A 22764-nucleotide genomic window follows, 5' to 3' on the forward strand; every position below is an offset into this window, starting at 1 on the left:
AGGAGGTTAAGGTGTAGGGGGTGATGGAGGAGTGGACCAGGGTGTCCCGGAGGGAACGATCCCTGCGGAATGCCGCTGGGGGGGTGAAGGGAAGATGTGTTCGGTGGTGGCATCATGCTGGAGTTGGCGGAAATGGCGGAGGATGATCCTTTGAATGCGGAGACTGGTGGGGTGATAAGTGAAGACAAGGGGATCCCTATCATGGTTCTGGGAGGGAGAGGAAGGTGTGAGGGTGGATGCACGGGAGATGGGCCGGACACGGTTGAGGGCCCTGTCAACCACCATGGGTGGAAAACCTTGGTTAAGGAAGACACGTCAGAGGAACTGTTTTTGAAAGTGGGGTCATCAGAACAGATCTGACGGAGGCAAAGAAACTGAGAGAATGGGATGGACTCCTTACAGGAAGTGGGGTGTGAGGAGCTATAGTCGAGATAGCTGTGGGAGTCGGTATGCTTGTAATGAATATTGGTGGATAGTCCATCACCAGAGATTGAGACAGAGAGGTCAAGGAAGGGAAGGGAAGTGTCAGAGATGGACCACGTGAAAATGATGGAGGGGTGGAAATTGGAAGCAAAATTAATACATTTTTCCAGGTCCAGACGAGAGCATGAAGCAGCACCGAAGCAATCATCGATGTACCGGAGAAAGGGTTGTGGGAGGGATCCTGAGTAGGACTGGAACAAGGGATGTTCCACATACCTCGTAAAGAGACAGGCATAACTGGGGCCCATTCGGGTACCGACAGCCACACGTTTTATTTGGAGGAAGTGAAAGGAGTTTAAGGAGAAATTGTTCAGTGTGAGAACAAGTTCAGCCAGACGGAGGAGAGTAGTTGTGGATGAGGATTGTTCGGGCCTCTGTTCGAGGAGAAAACGGAGAGCCATCAGATCATCCCAGTGGGGGATGGAGGTGTAGAGGGATTGGACGTCCATGGTGAAGAGGAGGCGGTTGTTGCCAGGGAACTGGAAATTGTTGATATGATGTAGGGTGTCAGAGGAATCACGGATGTATGTGGGAAGGGACTGGACATGGGGAGAGAGAATGGAGTCAAGATAGCAAGAAATGAGTTCCGTGGGACAGGAACAGGCTGACACGATCAGTCTGCCGGGACAGTTCTGTTTGTGGATTTTGGGTAGGAGGTAGAAGTGGGCCGTCCGAGGTTGGAAGACTATGAGGTTGGAAGCTGTGGAAGGAAGATCTCCAGAGGAGATGAGGTCAGTAACAGTCCTGGAAACAATGGATTGATGTTCAGTGGTGGGGTCATGGTCCAGGGGGAGGTAGGAGAGAGTGTCTGTGGTTTAGAGGGGGTGAGAGGAAGAATTTTTTCACCCAGAGGGTGATGGGGATCTGGAACTCTCTGCCTGAAAGGGTGGTATGCTGGAACTGTATAAAATGCTGGTTAGACCACAACTAGAGTATTGCGTGCGGTTCTGGAATCCGCATTATTTGGAAGGACGTGATTGCACAAGAGAGGTTGTAGAGGAGATTTACCAGGATGTTACACGGGCTGGAGAATTTTAGTTATGAGGAGAGATTGTATAGACTGGGGTTATTTTCCCTGGAGCAGAGGAGATTGGGGGGGGGGGGACATGACTGAGGCATATAAAACTTTGAGGGGCATAGATGGGGCAGATAGGAAGGAACTTTTCCCCAGGGGGCGTAGATTTAAGCTAACGGGCAGGAGGTTTAGAGGGGGTGTGAGGAAGAATATTTTCACCCAGAGGGTGATGGGGATCTGGAACTCTCTGCCTGAAAGGGTGGTAGAGGCAGAAACCCTCATAACATTTAAGAAGTATTTGGATGTGCATTTGCGATGCCATGGCATACAAGGCTATGGGCCTAGTGCTGGAAAATGGGATTAGAATGGTTTGGCACTTGTTTGACCAGCACAGGCTTGAAGGGCCTTTATCGGTGCTATAGACCTCTTATGATTCAATCTGTGCTGCATCACTTCCAAGGCCAATATATCTGAGGTGCAGTGCCCATAACTGAATACAGTTCTTGAAGTGGAGTCTAAGTAAGACTTAATATACCTGTAACATAAGTGATCCTCCTAAGGCGATCTGACACACTGCCCAATAACTGGTCTCAAGCCTCTGGGCACATTACAAGGTAACCCATCATATGAAAAAAATTGAAGGGAAGAAAACATTTAAAAAGTGAGTGGGAGCAGGTTGGTGGTGGGGTGAGGGGTGTGGTGGAACAGGGTAAGAACATCCTAACCAAATTCAGAAAGAGCCTGAAAATATTATATTACATTAGCATGTTCTAACAAGGAGCTACCACAGCAGGGCGCCTTCTACACTTGCTCTGCATCACATCAGTTCATGTTTTCTACATTACTGGGTCTCAGTCAGTACCTCAATTTGGCATTAACACGGGCTAGATGAATTATAAAGAGAAAGCTGGAACAATCAGCATTTATGTAGCATTCCTCACAGAGAAGGGGAATGTCTCCAAGTATTTTGCAAGGGGCTGAAGAATTGTCCACCCTATGGGAAGGCGGGGGATGGTGAGAAAAGGAAGCCAGCATGACTTGCATTTTTCCAGAAAAGCTAAGTAGCTTTGGCAGATGATTCTGGAGGGAAAGAGACAGGGTACCTGAAAGATCAACCTCCAACAATGAAGAGGTGAGTGGGCAGATGAGCAGCAGTCGAGAACCAGGCAAGTTATGGATGCATGGGCCCCCAGAAGAAAATGGACTTGCTACGATACGGCAAGGCGATGGAGAGATTAGAGATGAGGTGTCTTCAGGGAATTACTGGAACAGAGGAAGCACAAGTGATGATGGACAAGTGGAACAAGATGCAAGGTCGTGGATTGGTTGAAAACTGTGCAGCATAAAAACAGGGAAGAGAAGGTTTGTTAAATCAGTTTGGGATGATGATTATGTTAATGAGTCAAGCAGCAGATTTTTGCTTTCACATGAACCAGTGGAGTCCAGAAAAGAACAGCCTTGCCAATGTACAGCAGCACATCTGATAGGCACTGAGCTCTGGATCAGATTTTCACACCCATCAGCTTGAACTTGACAGCTCTATCAGGTTTTCCTGTGTATCCAGCACTCTAGCAGCAACGGGAAGTTCATCCCATCCACACATATCAGCCACCAGCCTCCACCCTGCTAACATCGTTAACGATTTCCTTCGTGTGCCCATTCATCACTTGCGTACACAACAAACTCGGGCTTGAGCTCAGGCAGAGAAACAAAGAGGTTTCTTGGCTGCAGTATGCGACTAACCTCACATCTGTTGCCACCAATATGTCTAGATGCCTTGCTTGTCCTGCTCTCCACTCTTAATTAGCATATTCCTTTAGATAATATCACCACCTTCAACACCTCTTTGTTCTTTTATCTGTGACATATTTTGGTTATCTCCTCCTATCACTGACTGCTTGTCCCAACAACACCTCCCCCCTCCCTCAAACCAGCTTATATTTCACCCCTTTCCTATTTTTACTTAGTTCTGTTGAAGGGGCATGAGGACTCGAAACGTCAACTGTGCTCTTCTCCACCGATGCTGCCAGACCTGAGTTTTTCCAGGTGTTCCTGTTTCTGTTTTTGTCTAGACAGTATGATTGCTGAAGCATAAACTTGTTTGTCTTCTGATTCTACTGGGCAATGGATTAATATTCAAAGTACTTCTCCTTTAAAACATCCAAAGTAATGATTGATAGCTGACTGCTTTGAATACAACCATTTTGATGCCAGTTTGTGTTTGTTCACGGTCAATAACAACAAACCTTACATGTTTACCCTCCAGTGACACTTCTGCGAGTGGCACTAGCTCCCAATGACTAAATTTGAAGCCACCAGCAATATGAAAGCAAATGCACTAAAAGCATGTAAAACCATCAATGCAAAAGAATTTTTGCCAACTTCAGAGAGTCAAATCACTGGTTATCCAAATCACAACTCACCATCACTGGCACAGGTCTCATGCAATATTAAAACAGCTTTTAGATACTCAGACAATTACAGCACTGAAGGAGGCCATTCGGCCCATCATGTCCGCACCAGTCAACAAAGATCTGACTATGCTAATCTCATTTTCCAGTGCTTGGCCCATAGCCTTGGAGGCTATGGCAACGCAAGTGAATATCTAAAATACTTCTTAATTGTTGCAAGAGTTTGTGACTCAACCACGCTTTCAGGCAGTGAATTCCAAAATGCCACCACCCTCTGGGTGAAAAAATTTCTCCTCAACTCCCCTCTAAGCCTTCTACCTCTTACCTTAAATCCATGTCCCTTGGTTATTGACCCTTCCACTAATGGAGGACGTGCCTTCCTATCCACCCCATCTCTGCCCCTCATGATCTGAAACACCTTTATCAGTTCCCCTCTCAACCTTTGCTGCTCCAAGGAAAACAACCCCAGCCTATCCAATCTTTTCTCATAGCTCGGACCCTCCAGCCCAGAGAGTATCCTGGTAAATCTCCTCTGCACCCTCTATGGCGCAATCACATCCTTCCTGACATGTGACGACCAGAACTGCACACAGTACTCCACTTGTGGCCTAACCAGCGTTTTATGCATTTCCAGCATAAGCTCCCTGCTCTTGTATTCTAAGCCTCGGTTAATCGAGGCAAATATCTCATATGCCTTCTTAACCACCTTGTCTACCTGCCCTGCTGCCTTCAGGGATCAATGGATATGCACACCAAGATCCCTCTGGTCTTCAGCACTTTCCAGGGTCTGACCATTCATAGTGTAATCCATTCCCTTGTTAGCCCTCCCCAAGTGCATTACCTCATACTTTTCCATGTTGAATTTCATTTGCCACTGCTCTACTCACCTGACCAGTTCATTGGTATCCTCCCTGCTCTTGGGATGGGGCAGAATTACTGGAGTATCCATGGGCACGAGGAAACCTTTAGAGGTCACAGATTGCTTTCCTCATTCAGTTCTCCAATACAGTACTCATAAAATAAAATTGCAAGTCTCATTGAGCCAAAGATAATAGAAATTTGAAATGCCAAAAAATATCAGGGCCTTGTGTTGAAGGCTTTCCTCCTTGAAATAAGGTAACATATTGTGCCCTTCTCCATGATATGCTGGCTGACTTGGTCCAGTTTTTAATATGAATTCCATTTTGGTTATGACATGTCCCTACCACCAGAGGACAGCAATGATATACTTACAAAATCTCATGCTAAGCCTATTCATTCATTCATTTATATAGAAGTCAGTTTTTAAAATATATGTATCATCCATTAACTTCAGAATTTTATATAGCGATGTCTTGGAGGAGGTACAGTAGCAGAGGCTTGTCAGTAACTGAGGGGCCATACAACCACCCCACCATACCATCTCCCCCACCACCCCGCCCTCTTCAATCAGTCACAACACTGCAGGTCAAGGAGGAAGCTGGGGGAATGGATGTAGGGTGGGAACAAAGGAAGGGGAAAAAGCAAGTGGCCTAATTATTCCCAGAAGACAAAGCATCAAATAACCTCCTGCAAGGTCATTGCCAGCACTTGGCTGAAGCTGACCACTTAGTGTAAAGGTTGGACTGGAGTCCCAAGTTTTGATCATTCTCCCTTGTCTCGTCATCCACCCTGACACCCCAAGGGAAGCTGAGGTCTTTTTGCACCAGCTTCATTAGCTATGTAACTGGAATTGTAATTCTTACATTACTCCTGTGTATACTGCAGCAAACCATTTTGAGTGTGACACTGGTAAACCATCCAGAAACAGATAACATATCTTCCCCTGTTGCCCACATAGTTCAAGGAAGAAAACCTCCCTCTGCAAAGCACATTATACTCACAAAATGCATGCAAATATTAACATAACATCAAGAGGGCCATATGCTTTTTTGGAATTTTTTTTCTCCTTCCTCTCCTTGACTCCAACCTGGAGTCTGATACTCCAATTGTCACTGACATTCAGTATATTGTCTAAGTGCTCACTATACATGCGCACAAGGTTCAACATGATGCTATGTCATGGAAATCATCACAGCAGTGTCCAGTCCTGCCCTTGCTGAACAACTGGACACATGCACTTCCAGCAAGAAAGGCAATCCTAACTTATTGGGTCCTATGCCATCAAAGGACAATTTTTATACCATTACTGTCCAATGAGATGAGCAAAACGGACAGACAGCAGGGATAAACCCTTAGATTCTCTCAGTATCTGGATGTCTCAGTTACTCACCTAGCAAGTTCTTCAGCTAACTGGACAGCAAGAATCATTTCCTAAATGCGAACCCTTCAATGGTGATGCCTGCTTCACTGCTGCACTAAGGCTGTGAGGAGGGAGCACTGTGAACCAAATCAATATGGATGCAATCAATCAATCCTGTTGAAGTGTCAAGACAGCAAGATAGGTACAAAATATAGTTCTTTTTCATAAGAGAATATTTTGCACAGGGTGAAAGTGCTATCTGACCGTCCCTCTTTCCATCAATCAACCCTCCAGAATCAACCCTCCAGGTGATCAAAGCATGTCCTTCAGTCTCAATGTCAATCTAAATATTCTCTTTGCCCTGCAATAATGATAAGCAGGCAATGCTGTGACAGTAGTGGATGATTTTCAAAGTGATAATTAGACTGAACGCTTCACCCATTACACAAGCCACAGACGGATTCATGAGGAGCTCCCATTTTAATTAGCAGCTTTGCTAATTAGCGTCTGCCACTGATAGATATTATAAAGCAATTTTCAACAGAAAAATTCAAAAGGCTAAGCAAATTACCAAGTATCAGTCACCTAAAAGGTTAATTCAAGTAATAAAACACATAAATGGTGCCAAGCCTTGGTTGTGTGTGCTGTTCATGCATCAGCTCAATCAGATTCAGTTTCCAACCAATACCTATCCCTTATCATCTATTCATTCCAAAAGTATATCTTCTTGTAATTTCACTGACCAGTTTTGACTGGGGGCCCTAGGTTAGATTCCTGGTCTTGGACCCTCAGCCCCTGCAAAATACCATTTCCCTCCAACCATCCTCAATATGCTGTTGCCTCCCAAATCCAAGCCCGCCTTTCCCATAACTCCATGTTTGAATCCCTCCAATCAGGTTTCTGCTGCTACCACTGTACAAAAATGGCCCTTATTAAAGTCACAAATTATAACCTAAGTGACAGTGGCAAAGGTAATCTATCCTGCCTCATCTTTCTTGATTTGTTTGCAGCCTTTGACACAATACACCACCCATCTTCCTCCAATACCTCGCCTCCGTCAACTAGTCTGAATGCTTGGTTGCATTCTTATATAGCTACAGGCGTAGTCACAGAATTAACTGCAATAAATTATTTTTCCACTCCTGTCAACTCTGGTGTTCCAAAAGATCTATTCTTGGCTCCCGACTTGTCAACGATCTTCTGGCCCTCATGAACATCATCCAAAAACAGTCAGATTCTATATGTATGCTGATGGCACACAGTTCTACCTCAATTCTCTCCAACTAAATATTGGAAGACTGAAACCATTGCCTTCAATGCAAACCCTAAACATTGTTCCCTAACAACTGGCTCCACCCCTCCGTCTGACACCTGTGAGGCTGAACTAGACTGTTGACAGCCTTGGTGTCATACCAGACCACAAAAGGAGCTTCCAACCAATTATAACGTCACCAGTACCTGCTTCCACCTCCATAACATCAGTCCACTCAGACTCCACCTCAGCTCAATTTGCTGGTGGAACCATCATCCATGCCTTTGTTACTTCTAGATTTCATACTTCAATGTTCTCCTGGCCAATCTGCCACCTTCCACTCTCTACAAATTTCAGTTCACCCAAAACCCTGCTGCCCACATCCTAACTCGAAGCAAGTCCCGTTCACTCGTTACCCCTATCCTGGCTGAACTACATTAACTCCCTATCCAGCAACACCTCGATTTCTTTTCAAATTCCTCTATGGCCTCATCTTTCCCTACTTTTAGAACCAGATATGACATGAGAAAACAATCACCTTAAATCTGCATCCTCTGACCCTACTTACCAATCCTTCTGCTACCAGAAGCAGTTTCTTCTTTTTTACTCATATAGATCATGATTTTGAACACCTACATCAAATTTCTTCTTAACCTTATCGGCTCTCAGGCAAACAACCCACTCTCACCACTTATCTTCCATGGCACAGTGACCACTCGCTGTGTACAAGTTTTTCTTCATGTTACTGTTGGTTCTTTTGCCAATCATCTGAACTGGTCTCCTCCAGTTCTCAACCCTTCTGCCAACAGGGGCAATTTCTCTCCATCTACTGTCTAGACCCATCCTTATCTCAAATCTCCTCCCTAGAAAAGAAAAGATTGAGAACACAATCCAAGTTTCTTCAATCCATCCACGTAATGCAAATCACATATGCAGAACATGCAGATCTAAAAGAACAGCAACTGTTAGAACAGAAATATCTACAGGGAAAGAACCTGGACATTTTTAGGAGCACTAACAGGTAGCTCAGAATCAAGTCCCGTATGTATGATAATGCAGGTTACACAACTCTGTACTTGGTCTCAGGAAAAGTTATACTCTCTGTAAATTACCTGACTACTAATACCACTCAATGCAGACCATGAAAAAGAAAATCAGCCGACTGTTTATTTTAATACCCTCTTAAAATTACACTGCAGTTGTACATCTGAAGCTTCTTCAGAGTGATCCAATAATTCTACAACTGTGTAACTTAATTTGCCACACTTCCAAACAGCTTGTGTTTCACTTCACTGCAAGGTGCAGTCCATTTATTACACGGTATGGCAGATATACCAGTTATATGGTTGATGACCTGCCTTTCAAAAATAAACATGTTCTACATTTGACTTCAGACATCATCGACATCTCAGAAACTGAACTCGGCTAGCCATGTAAAGGCTGTGGCTACAAGAGCAGGTCAAGGGTTTGGAATCCTGCAGTGAATAACTCCCCTCCTGACTCCCCAAAGCCTGTACATCTGCAAGTCAGGAGTGTGATGGAATACTCTCTATTTGCCTGGTTGAGTGCAGCTCCAACAACACTCAGAAAACTCGACACCATCCAGGACAAGGCAGACTGCTTGATCAGCAATCCCTCCACTGACACAGTGACCGTACTGTGTGCCTTATGCAAGATGCAGTGCAGCACCAGTTAGAATGATAAGGGCAGCAGAGGCATGGTAACACCACCACCTCAGCAAGTTTCTCTCCAAGCTACACATCATCATGGCTCAGAGCTGTGTCACTAATCCTTCACTGCTGAGTTCGAAATCTGGAATTCCCTTCCTAACAGCACTGGGGGTGTACCTACACCACGTGGACTGCAACAGTTCAAGAAGGCAGCTCGCCGCCACCTTCGAGGGCAATTACGGATGGGAAATAAGTATTGGCCTTGCCTGTGATGCTCACATCCCATAAAATAATTTTTAAAAACCTTCAGGCAATGAGATGGTATGAAGGAAGAAAAGAGGAGGTCATTACAGAGGAAAGGAGATGGGGAAGTGCATTGTGACAAGAACTAACAAGGTGTGAAGACAGGCAGAAGACCTCGTGGTCTGGTACTGTACTGCAGCTGGGAATTATACCCGGTCACCTAAAGACCAAAATATTTTTGACAGAATGACCAAGTGAATAAGCTACGCAAAGATTTTCCAAGTTAAGAGCCAGTAATTTTTCAACTACCTCAGAACATAAAACTTGATGATTACTACATTGAGGGATGAAAGTCAAAATTTATTAACAGATCTTAATTAACTTTTCAATTTAAACCTATCTGCACTGAAGAATGAATCACTGTATAACTCCTAAGAGTACACAGACAGGCACTGCCAATGTTACAAAAGTATCTGAAGATAGTGCTTTCAGTTTTTCTCCAGTATGTGGAGATATCTGTACCTCTACCAAAACTGGATGTTACACAAGCAGTCCGGCAATACAAAGACAGTTGCATAAGCACGTCCAGAGAGGTGCTGGAGATGGGAAATAAGTATTGGCCTTGCCTGTGACGCTCACATCCCATAAAATAATTTTAAAAAACCTTCAAGCAATGAGATGGTTTGAAGGAAGAAAAGAGCAGAGGGTGTAATCAGTATACATGTGGCAACTGGCCTCATGTCTCTGGGTAATCTAGCCATTGGGGCAGCCTGTTGTCAGGAAGAGATGAAATCAAAGATCTGGTGGATTTGGAGATAATGCTTGATATAGAGGTGTGGCAAACAGAAGGGGGGAACTGGAGATTGTTTATTATTCTTTCATGGGATGTGAGCATCACTGGTTTGGCCAGTAGTTGTAGCCCATCCCAAATTGCCCTTCAGAAGATGGTAGTAAGCTCCCTTCTTGAACCGCTGCAGTCCACCTGGTATACGTATACCTACTGTGCTGTTAGGGAGGGAGTTCCAGGTCCTTGACTCAGCAAAGAAATGGTGATATGGTTCCAAGTCAAGACGGTTTGTGGCTTAGAGGGGTACTTGCAGGTGGTGGCATTCTCATGTGTCTACTGTCCTCGTCCTTCTAGGTGGTAGAGGTCACAGTTTGGAAGGTGACATCGAAGGAGCCTTGGTGAGTTGCTGCAGTACATTTTGTATATGGAACATACTGCTGCCACTGTACTTCAGTAGTGGACGGACTGAATGTTGAAGGTGGTGAATGGGGTCCCATTAAGCAGGCCACTTTGATGTGGATAATGTCAATTTTCTTTCATGTTGTTGGAGCTGCGCTCATCAAGGCGAGTGCAGAGTATTTCATCATACTCCTGACTTGTGCCTTGTGGAGGGAGGACACGTTTAGTGGAGTTAGGTGGTGAGTTACTTGCTGCACAATTCCCAGCCTCTGACCTGCTCCTGTGACCAGGGTATTTATATGGCTAGTCCAATGGTAACCCACAGGGTGTTGACGGTGGGGGATTGAGAGATGCCAATGCCATTGCATGTCAAGGGAGATGGTTAGATTCGCTCTTGTTGGAGATGGTCATTGCGTGGCACTTGTTACTTGCCATTTATCAACCCAAGCCTCAATATTGTCCAAGTCTTGCTGCATATGTGCCGGTTTGCTTCAGTTTCTGAGTCACGAAGGGTATTGAAAACTAAGCAATCAGCAGCAAATATGCCCTCTCTGATCTCACAATGGAGGGAAGATGGATGGGCCCAGGACTCTACCTTGAAGAACTCATTCAGCAATAGCTTGGGGCTGGGATGATTGGCCACCAACAACCACAACAATCATCCTTCATGCTAGGTATGACTCCAACCAGTGGAGAGTTTTCCCGATTCCCATCTACTTCAATTTTGCCAGGACTTCTTGATGCCACACTTGGTCTAAACTGCTTGATATCAAAGGCAGTCACCCTCAGCTCAACTGTAAAATTGAGCTCCTTCATCCATGTTTGGACTGTTACGAATGGACAGTATGATCTAGACCTACTCCGCAGGCCGTACCATTAATTTAAAAGTTTAGTTTTCTCACCAAATTAGCCAATCGTCAATTTCCCCACTGGTGCCCAGAATAAAAGTGTCTTCAACCAGGCTTCTCTCAATAAACTCAGAACAATTGTTTATTATAAAACGAAACTTCTTTTTAACAATTTGCAAGTGCTGGTTAACACACAATCGTCTTTGGGAAGTATAACCATCTATCTCTTCCTAAAGAATTCCCCCAGCATGCACATAGACAAATAAAGGACAAAAAGATAGTGTCTCTCTGCAGAGATGGGCTTTAGAGGATAGGCGTTATAAGATAAAGCATAAAGTTCACAGGGTCATGACACTGTTGACCTGGAGTTCCCTCGCTGGTCCAGGTGGACATCTGGAAGTTCTCACCAACTGATCTCAGCTTTGCAGGTCCAAATGCAGATTCAGGTGTTACACTCAGGTGAGGGCTCTCTGACTACAGGTTGAGAGCCACACACAATTGCAAGCAAGGGAGAGAGAACGACAGAGAGAAGGGCAACCAGTTAGGATCACTTTCCTTCCTCAGCTTGTTCTCCAGTAAGACTGCCTTCAAAACCAGCAGATTCACAATTTAAGTTTTTTTCTCTCTTCCAAGTGATTTCCAGCAAGTTACCAACCTTCACCTTTTCAGTGTTTTTTCCCCATCAATTGAAGTAATTGCTGTTCAAAAGAAACAACCACATCTTCCTCAAGTACCATAAAGGTCAGGTGATTTCTTGGAAGCGGCCTGCTTGTTTACAGTTCCAAGTTGAACTTATGACCTGACTTTTTGAAAAAAAATCCTAGGTTAGAACAAAAGAACTAGGAGGAGTAGGCAATTCAGACCCTCGGGCCTGCCCTGCCACTCAAAATGATCACAGCTGATCTCATTTCAACCTCAACTCCAATTTCCGCCCTCTCCCCATAACCTTTCAACCAGTTCCTAATTAAAAATCTGTCTGCCTATCTCCTCAAATTTATTCAGCGTCCCGGCATCCACTGCACTCTGAGGTCGTGAATTCCACAGATTCACGGCCCTTTGAGAAAAGTGATTCCTCCTCATCTGATTTAAATCTACCACCCTTAGCCTAAAACTACGGCCTCTCATTCTAGAATGCCCCACAAGGGGAAATATCTGCTCCACGTCTACTTTGTCTACCCCCTTTAGCATCTTATACGCCTCAATTAGATCTCCTCTCATTCTTCTAAACTCTAGTGAGTATCGGCCTAAACTGCTCAACCTCTCCTCATAAGACAAGCCCCGCAATCTCTGGAATCAATCTAGTGAACCTCCTCTGAACCGCCTCCAAAGCAACTACATCCTTCCTCAAGGGGACCAAAACCGTGCACAGTACTCCAGGTGCAGTCTCACCAATGCCTTGTACAGTTGCAACAACACTTCCCTATTTTTATACTCTATTCCTTAAGCAATAAATGCCAAAATTCCATTTGCCTTCCTTATTACCTGCTGTACCTGCATACCAGCTTTCAGCGATTCATGCAAGAGGATACCCAAATCCCTCTGCACTGAAGGATTCTGAAGTTTCTCTCCATTTAAATAATAAGTCGCCTTTTTATTCTTCCGACCAAAATGGATAACCTCACACTTATCCACATTGAGCTCCATCTGCCAAATTTTGGCCCATTCACCTAACCTGTCCATATCCATTTGTAAATTTCTTATTTCTTCATTGCAACTTACTTTCCCACCTATTTTGGGGTCATCTGCAAATTTAGCTATAGTATCTACTATATCTGAATCGAAGTCATTAATATAGATTGTAAATTGTTGGGGCCCAAGGACCGAACCCGGTGGCACCCCATTAGTTACAGCTTGCCATCCAGAAAAAGATCCATTTATCCCAACTCTCTGCTTTCTGTTGGTTAGCTAATTCTCTATCCAAGCTCCTATATTACCCCTAACTCCATGTGATCTTATCTTGTGTATTAATCTTTTGTGCAGCACCTTATCAAAGACCTTCTGGAAGTCCAGATATACTGCATCTACCGGATCCCCATTATCCACTTTGCAAGTTACATCTTCAAAGAACTCCAGCAAATTAGTCAAACACAATTTACTCTTCATAAAGTCATGCTGACTGATGGATTGCATTTTGACTTTCCAAATATCCATTATTTCCTTAATAATGAATTCCAACAATTTCCCAATGACAGATGTTAAGCTAACTGGTCTATGGTTTCCTACTTTCTGCCTCCCCCCCTTTTTGAATAAGGGCATTATATTAGCATTTTTCCAATCCACTGGAACTTTTCCAGAATCCAGGGAATTTTGGAATATTATAGCTAATGCATCCACTATCTCCACTGCCACTTCCTTTAAGACCCTGGGATGCAGGCCATCAGGTCCTAGGGACTTGTCACTCTTTAGTCCCAATAGTTTGTTCAGTACATTTTCTCTGGTGATGGTTCTTCCTTCTCTATACCCTCTGCACCACCTGTTACTATTGGGGTAGTACTAGTGTCCTCCACCGTAAAAACTAAGGCAAAATACTAAGCGTCTCTGCCATTTCTGCATTTCCCCACTATTAACTCCCCAGTCTCATCCTCCAAGGGACCAACATTCACTTTAGCTACTCTTTCCTTTTATATACTTGTAGGAGCTTTTGCTATCAGTTTTTATATTTTGCGCTAGTTTTCTTTCATAATTTGTCTTTGCTCTTTTTATTATTTTTTAGTAACCCTCTGTTGATCTTTAAAAGTTTCCCAATCTTCCAGCCTGCCATTGACCTTTGCAATTTGGTATGCCTTAGCTTTTGGCTTTACGTTATCTTTAAATTTCTTGCTTAACCATGGATGCTTTTTCCCCGTCTTACCATCTTTCTTCCTCTTTGGAGTATATTTTACTTGGGAGTAATGAATACCTTCTTAAATATCTGCCACTGTTCATCAGTTGTCCTACCTTGTAGTTTTCCTGTCCAGTCCACTCGGGCCAAATCTGCCCTCATGCCTATGTAGTTACCTCTGTTTAACTCCAGAACACTAGTGTGGGACTCATGTTTCTCGCTCTCATTTAGTATCCAAATGTGCAGATAATGCCATGTCCTTCCACTACGTGAAAGAAAAATTCAGTCTCGAGGGATATGATTCTAACAAGACTAAGGTTGTAACGAGTGGTCCTCATGAAAACCAATGAAACCCTAACTATACATCAGTGAGCAGGTTATTGCTGCTTAAGTGCCACTTGATAGCAGTGTCGACAAGACATTCCAGTTTGCTTATGACCATGTGTAGACTGATGGGGCTGTAATTGGCAAGAGTGGATCTGTCCTGTTATAATTGAATACCGGAGCAAAAATGAGTGGAGTCTCAGCAATCTGGACAACAGAGGTTTCACCAATATGGATTACAGAAGTGATGTTGGAGAAACATGATATGGTCGACTATGTCAGAAGCAAGAAGGGCAAAGAGGAATAATGCACCACGGTTAGTGTCATGGACAATGTCTTTGGGACTTTAAATAGGGCAGCTTTAGCTCTGTGACGGGGTTGAAAATCTGATCGGAAATTTTCAAACAGGGATAGATAGGCATGGATATTGGAGGCAACAACACATTCAAAGACTTGAGAGAAAAGAACGGTTTGAAATAGGGTGGGTTTATAGGCACCAATAGTCGAGGATGGCTTTTTAAGAAGAATGATGATGGTGGTTTAGAAGTTATTGAGGAGCTCTCCACTACCTGTGGAGAGCGAGCCATTATCAATGTCAGTGTTATGGCCGATGCAGTTGGCAAAGCAGAGTTATTTAAAAATCCTAGAGGGAAACTTTAAACAACCGTCATAACCTATAATTTTGTGTGTCATGTTTGAGATGCGGCTCTAAATTCAGGAATCAGACCACCAGTTCAAGGTTTTACATTAAACTAATTGAAACATTTTATTAATTTACACAGGTTAAAATATAGATATACATGGCTACAAATTATCATAGCTTTTAACAAATTCCCAAACTAATCTCCATTAAGGCAACAGCAACCCATTTACTTAACCAAACACCAAGCGAAGCGCTTTCACCGTATGAATTCAAAATGAGGTTCTTTTCACTGTGGAGCCAGTTGGAGGCTTACAGCTGCCTTTTGATCTTACATTGCCTCTGCGCTGCACACCCGAAAACTGAAGTTATACCTAGCACCACTGATTGAATTCAAATTCTCATTGCCTCACCAGACTCTTTGAATTTTATCTTTTAACAATGAAGCCCCATTCATTGCATCAATTTTATTAGTAATATAAACATATTGCTTGGTAGCTGCTAGAAAGACGTCAAGTTTTCATCCCAATTCTTGAATGCTTTATTCAAAAAAATACAAATGCACGCCATCTCTCTTACATATCAAAACTAGCACATATCAAAGTACCCAGACTAGCTGGCTTTAATCCAATTAATACACATCCGCAGGCTAAACCTCTATTTAAAAAGAAAAATATTTCCCAAAATACATTAACAGCTTCATGACAGTCAGATGTATGGAAGCCTGGAAGGCAAGTTGGGTAGTCTGCAGTTTAGTTGAAATTAGGTTGAAAGGAATATGAGGTGATTCACACAGATGAGATGAGCTGGGAGGGGGCTTGGGGGCGGGGCAAAATGGAGGCAAGTTCCACATTGCGAAAGACACTGGCTCACGGCCTGTGGCAGGGTCGGAAACAGAAGTGGCACTGATGGTTTCGATCTTCATGACAAAGGAGCCGATGAGCTCCACTCACTTGTTTACTGAAGAGGATGACCAGGGCATAGAAGGATTTTACTGAGATGTCTGGTAGCAGAGAGAAGTAGTTGGGAGTTATATTTGCTCTTCATGACAATCCTGAAGTTGTGACGGATTTTGACAGTGATTGAGGACAGATAGCACTTGATATGGTCCTGGCAATGAATACCTAAACCAAGCAAGGAATTTAAAGATGGAGGTGAGAGAGTGGTTGGATAAATTGTTGGCTAAAGAATTATGCAAATGGTTTGAACGTGCAGTTCAAAGTTACTTAAGGGAGCTTCTTTCCCCCAGGGATCAACATAGAAGAATGTGGAATTAGAATGGCTAAGGGCAATGATGGATATAAAAACATAGTTGGACATGGCATTGACATGACTGTAAATACTGCTAGGTAAGATATATGGTGGGAAAGGTGCAGGGATGACAAGGGAAAGGTGGATTCAGAAGAGAGAGGGCGAGAGCAGCACTGATGGCCCAGGCAAGATCGAAAATTGTGGAGAGGTAGGGCTGGTCATCAATCGCCTACATGCAGAATCTGACACCAAGTCTGCTGATGACATGCACAAGGAGGAGCAGATGACACAGACAAGGAGGAACATCTCAATGCCAAGGATAGATCTTTGAATGGCTGAATGCAAAAAATGTAGCATTAGGAAGAGGAGCCATTGTTAGGGCTGCTCTGGCTCTGATTAGACAGGTTGAGAGTTGAATCAAATGAGATCTGTACCATGACACTAGACAATAGCAAAGAAGCATTGGGGGATGGTTGCTTGACTGTGCTGAAAGCTTTGGAGAGATCAAGGAGGATGATGTGGGATAATGCACGAATCTCAGTGAATGTCATTCATGATTTTGTTTCGGGCTTTATTTTTTGGGAAGGGCAGAAGCCAGATTTAGTGAATTCAATCAGAAAGCCGCTAGGGTGAAACAGATCAGAGAGACAACACGTTAAAGGACTTTTAAGTGGAAAAGGAACTTGGAAGTAGGCCAGTAGTTAGAAGGATCTGGAAACTGAGTGTGGGTTTTAGTTGATGGCATGATGACAGCAATTTTAAGAGAGGGGCTGAAAGAACATGAAGAAAGGAGAGAAGCAGCAGAGTGAATATTCTTGACGATAAAAAAATTCCCTGAGCTCCGTGCACTTTTGTTGGAGGAGGGTAAAAGACGCTGAGCAGCAGAGAAGAGACATGAACCTCAGGTACCGGGTGCATTTTGCAGAGGTCAACGAGGTCTGATAGAGTTTGATGTGCTCGAGTCAGGTTGCAGTAATGGGTGGGTGAGCCAGTTGTGCAGAGATGCCTAAGTTTGTGACACTCAACTTGAGGGAGAAAATGAGCTATTATACCAGAGGAAACAACAGGGATGACAGACAGTGATGCTTTTTCTCAGGACCAGGACATTGAAAGCAGTTGAGCAAACCAATAGCTTAATTATAGCAAATGAAGGGCCAATGGCTAGACAGTTTGAAAGTGAAGTTGTAAACAATTTGGGGCAAAGAGGCTTCTTTTCTCCTTGGGCAGAAGCAGGGACATGCAGATGGAAAGTGATACAAATAAGTGGTCAGAAATAGCCTGACTTGTGATGAGACCAAAGGACTAGAGGCTTCATGGTGGCAAGGTTGAGTGACTCTGGCTAGGTGAGTTTATGTGGAGGGAGAGGTTTCAAGAGGACAAGAAGGGCACTAAATTTAGAGAGGGGGCAAAGGTAGCTTAAGTGAAGATTGAAATTGTCACAAATGAGGAGTTGCTTAAAGCAAAAACTTTAAGGATATCTCAGGATGAAGCTCAAGAGCTGTTTGGAAAAGATAGGGGAAATAATTAAAGCAAAAACAACCAATTTTGTTTTGCCTAAGAAGTCTTAAGTGTTGTACACCAAATGCAAAACATTTGGAATCTTCTCAGTATTAAAATTCTATGAAAAAACTGTTAGATGATCTCAGCAAAGGTCTTGGTTAAAATGCCAAAACAATTTACTGGGTTACTTAAGACAGGATTGCCAAGAAAGTTCTGATTTTGAAATCAATATTATAGTTATTACTGGAGTTTTCCAGCAGTACAAACTTTATCAAGTGCATTACCCCCCACATTTGCTGCAACAAAGGCACAGCTCTCCAGCTGTAAGCTGCACTCCCAAGGACAAATGACCCATCTACAAGATTCTGATGTAGAGCCACATAATATTGGGCATACAAATCTGACTTCAAATCATGAGGCACAAGATAAAAGCAGAAAACGGACATACGTTGGTGCACTCCTCTACAATCAGGACTCTTATGTTGCAGAGCCTGTGGGGTTTGGCACCCAATAACAGGCGGGGAGATGGTGGCCCAGTGGTAGTATCACACAACTACTAAACCAGAAGTCCAGGCTAATGCTCTGGGGACAGAGGTTTAAATCCCAATGCAGCTGTTGCAATTTAAATTCAATTAATAAAAATCTGTAATTGAAAGCTGGTCTCAGTAATGGTGCCATGAAAATATCATTGATTGGTCATGAAAACCCAGCTGGTTCACTAATGTCCTTTAAAGATGGAAGTCTGCCATCCTTACCTGTTCCATGAGACTCCAGACCCACAGCATTATGGTTGACTCTAAAGTGCCCCCCTAAATGGCAAGCCACTCGTTTCAAGGGTAATTATGGATAGGCAACAAATGCTGGCCATTTCAGTGACGCCCACACCTCATGAAGGAATAAATTTTTAAAAATCTAAATGAGAGGAGAGCATCAGTTGGAATGGAAGAAAAGACAAAGCACCTAATCTTTGATAGGGACCAAAGGCACTATTAATAGGCCATAAACAAATCAATCTCATTGGTTGCAGCCGAATACGGTGTCCAGTTTTGAGCAACTTAGCTTGAGGAAAGACAAGAGGAGAGAATGTGAAAGAGATTCACCAATATCAGGAATGAGATGCTCCAGTTCTGAGCTGTGACCATAGAAACCACAACTTTCATTAGAGCAGGGAAGGTTGAAGAGATTCAAAGGAGATGTTCAAAGCCATGAAAGATTTGACCATGTAAATCAGGAAAACTATTTGCATTAGTTGGTGAATGAGTTACTTAGATCTTAATTTTAAGACCATCAAAACTAACAGGTATTTTTAAGGGAGGGCGTTAGGATATGGAAAGGTATAGCAGAAAAAGTAATGGAAGCAGAATCAAGAATAGAAAGGAAAATAGAAAAATGTAAGCTAGTAAGTTAAGAAGCTGAAAATCAGATACACATATGGTAAATGAAGCAATACCAGCTTCTTGATGCTTAGAAGATAGTACCCAGTTGAGTACCAGACCTTACAATTCTGAATGACACAGGTCAAGTTCCCAACATGCTATTATTTCTGTATGAACACTGTTATGGAACCAATTAGCTTCACTGTCTCTGGATTAGAAAGGAGCACAAAACAGCTGGAGTTTCCTTTCCTTACTGATATTCAATGGCTCCTCCTGGAAAGTGCAATTAAGTAAGCATCAGGTGAAAGCAGATTGAGCTTGGTTAAGGTTATTGCCACAGCCTACTGCAAATTACAAAACTGCTGCTAAAATAACCCCTGCTGCATTCTCTGTCATCAACTGAACCTATAGACTTTTCTCAACTGATGACACATGAGAAAACAGGCCAGAACGCTCACCCCACAACTGTATGACATCACAAAACCAGGCCAGTTCCAGTTCCATGCATGGCATGAGTCATCATAAGCGTGAACAACAATGTGGTTTTAATAAGCAAGATTTATGTTAATGCTCCAGCATACAACTGCAAGATTGGAATTTCAACACCTGTGAGGCTGAAAACAAAAAGGACCCGACTGATTGTGGAGTCTTACAAGAGACCTGATGTTTCCAATTTGGAAACAGACATCAACTATTTGGTGTCACATGAAAAGCAGAGTTCTTCCCATTAATTCCGATGACAGTTTTTGTACTGGCAAGTTAGGGGGTGGAGGAGAAGGTACTGAAATAGGGCCGAAAGGTAGTCTGCAGGGCCTAAGTTGTCAATGGATGAAAAAGTTTCAGAACCACTTCTCTAGCAGTCTCAAATGATAAGTATCCACTAAGTGGTGTGCAAGTGTGACCTTTGGCCTAAAAACAAAAAAACTGTGGATGCTGGAAATCCAAAACAAAAACAGAATTACCTGGAAAAACTCAGCAGGTCTGGCAGCATCGGCGGAGAAGAAAAGAGTTGACGTTTCGAGTCCTCATGACCCTTCGACAGAACTTGCGTTCGAGTCCAAGAAAGAGTTGAAATATAAGCTGGTTTAAGGTGTGTGTGTGGGGGGCGGAGAGATAGAGAGACAAAGAGGTGGAGGGGGGTGGGTGGTGTGGTTGTAGGGACAAACAAGCAGTGATAGAAGATCATCAAAAGATGTCAACGACAATAGTACAATAGAACACATATGTGTTAAAATTAAAGTTGGTGATATTATCTAAACGAATGTGCTAATTAAGAATGGATGGTAGGGCACTCAAGGTATAGCTCTAGTGGGGTTTTTTTTTATATAATGGAAATAGGTGGGAAAAGGAAAATCTTTATAATTTATTGGAAAAAAAAAGGGAAGGGGGAAACAGAAAGGGGGTGGGGATGGGGGAGGGAGCTCACGACCTAAAGTTGTTGAATTCAATATTCAGTCCGGAAGGCTGTAAAGTGCCTAGTCGGAAGATGAGGTGTTGTTCCTCCAGTTTGCGTTGGGCTTCACTGGAACAATGCAGCAAGCCAAGGACAGACATGTGGGCAAGAGAGCAGGGTGGAGTGTTGAAATGGCAAGCGACAGGGAGGTTTGGGTCATTCTTGCAGACAGACCGCAGGTGTTCTGCAAAGCGGTCGCCCAGTTTACGTTTGGTCTCTCCAATGTAGGGGAGACCACATTGGGAGCAACGAATGCAGTAGACTAAGTTGGGGGAAATGCAAGTGAAATGCTGCTTCACTTGAAAGGAGTGTTTGGGTCCTTGGACGGTGAGGAGAGAGGAAGTGAAGGGGCAGGTGTTGCATCTTTTGCGTGGGCATGGGGTGGTGCCATAGGAGGGGGTTGAGGAGTAGGGGGTGATGGAGGAGTGGACCAGGGTGTCCCGGAGGGAGCGATCCCTACGGAATGCCGATAAGGGGGGTGAAGGGAAGATGTGTTTGGTGGTGGCATCATGCTGGAGTTGGCAGAAATGGTGGAGGATGATCCTTTGAATGCGGAGGCTGGTGGGGTGATAATTGAGGACAAGGGGGACCCTATCATGTTTCTGGGAGGGAGGAGAAGGCGTGAGGGCGGATGCGCGGGAGATGGGCCGGACACGGTTGAGGGCCCTGTCAACGACCGTGGGTGGAAAACCTCGGTTAAGGAAGAAGGAGGACATGTCAGAGGAACTGTTTTTGAATGTAGCATCATCAGAACAGATGCGACGGAGGCGAAGGAACTGAGAGAATGGGATGGAGTCCTTACAGGAAGCGGGGTGTGAGGAGCTGTAGTCGAGATAGCTGTGGGAGTTGGTGGGTTTGTAATGGATATTGGTGGACAGTCTATCACCAGAGATTGAGACAGAGAGGTCAAGGAAGGGAAGGGAAGTGTCAGAGATGGACCACGTGAAAATGATGGAGGGGTGGAGATTGGAAGCAAAATTAATAAATTTTTCCAAGTCCTGACGAGAGCATGAAGCGGCACCGAAGTAATCATCGATGTACCGGAGAAAGAGTTGTGGAAGGGGGCCGGAGTAGGACTGCAACAAGGAATGTTCCACGTACCCTATAAAGAGACAGGCATAGCTGGGGCCCATGCGGGTACCCATAGCCACACCTTTTATTTGGAGGAAGTGAGAGGAGTTGAAGGAGAAATTGTTCAGTGTGAGAACAATTTCAGCCAGACGGAGGAGAGTAGTGGTGGATGGGGATTGTTCGGGCCTCTGTTCGAGGAAGAAGCTAAGGGCCCTCAGACCATCCTGGTGGGGGATGGAGGTGAAGAGGGATTGGACGTCCATGGTGAAGAATAAGCGGTTGGGGCCAGGGAACTGGAAATTGTTGATGTGACGTAAGGTGTCAGAGGAATCACGGATGTAGGTGGGAAGGGACTGGACAAGGGGAGAGAGAAGGGAGTCAAGATAACGAGAAATGAGTTCTGTGGGGCAGGAGCAAGCTGAGACGATCGGTCTACCGGGGCAGTTCTGTTTGTGGATTTTGGGTAGGAGAAAGAAGCGGGCCGTCCGAGGTTGGGCGACTATCAGGTTGGAAGCTGTGGGAGGGAGATCCCCAGAGGAGATGAGGTCACTGACAGTCCTGGAAACAATGGCTTGATGTTCAGTGGTGGGGTCATGGTCCAGGGAGAGGTAGGACCATGACCCCACCGCTTCTATCTCCTACCCAAAATCCACAAACAGAACTGCCCCGGTAGACCGATCGTCTCAGCTTGCTCCTGCCCCACAGAACTCATTTCTCGTTATCTTGACTCCCTTCTCTCTCCCCTTGTCCAGTCCCTTCCCACCTACATCCGTGATTCCTCTGACACCTTACGTCACATCAACAATTTCCAGTTCCCTGGCCCCTACCGCTTACTCTTCACCATGGACGTCCAATCCCTCTACACCTCCATCCCCCACCAGGATGGTCTGAGGGCCCTTAGCTTCTTCCTCGAACAGAGGCCCGAACAATCCCCATCCACCACTACTCTCCTCCGTCTGGCTGAAATTGTTCTCACACTGAACAATTTCTCCTTCAACT

At 44.2% G+C, this 22764-nt stretch overlaps 1 protein-coding gene across 3 annotated transcripts in view; it reads right to left on the minus strand.

The window, feature by feature from the left end:
* vps26c (VPS26 endosomal protein sorting factor C) overlaps nucleotides 1-22764 on the minus strand; it is a 67964-nt gene that overhangs the window by 40995 nt on the left and 4205 nt on the right. The window contains exon 2 of one of the 3 annotated variants that reach the window (XM_041212043.1): nucleotides 6161-6267. The exons of the other annotated variants lie outside the window; for them this stretch is intronic. The gene's annotated coding sequence lies outside the window, so the exon portion shown is untranslated. The remainder of the gene's footprint in view (nucleotides 1-6160; nucleotides 6268-22764) is intronic. 3 annotated transcript variants of the gene reach the window in all.

Source organism: Carcharodon carcharias, chromosome 18 (genome assembly GCF_017639515.1).
Source record: "Carcharodon carcharias isolate sCarCar2 chromosome 18, sCarCar2.pri, whole genome shotgun sequence".
Lineage (NCBI taxonomy): Eukaryota > Metazoa > Chordata > Chondrichthyes > Lamniformes > Lamnidae > Carcharodon > Carcharodon carcharias.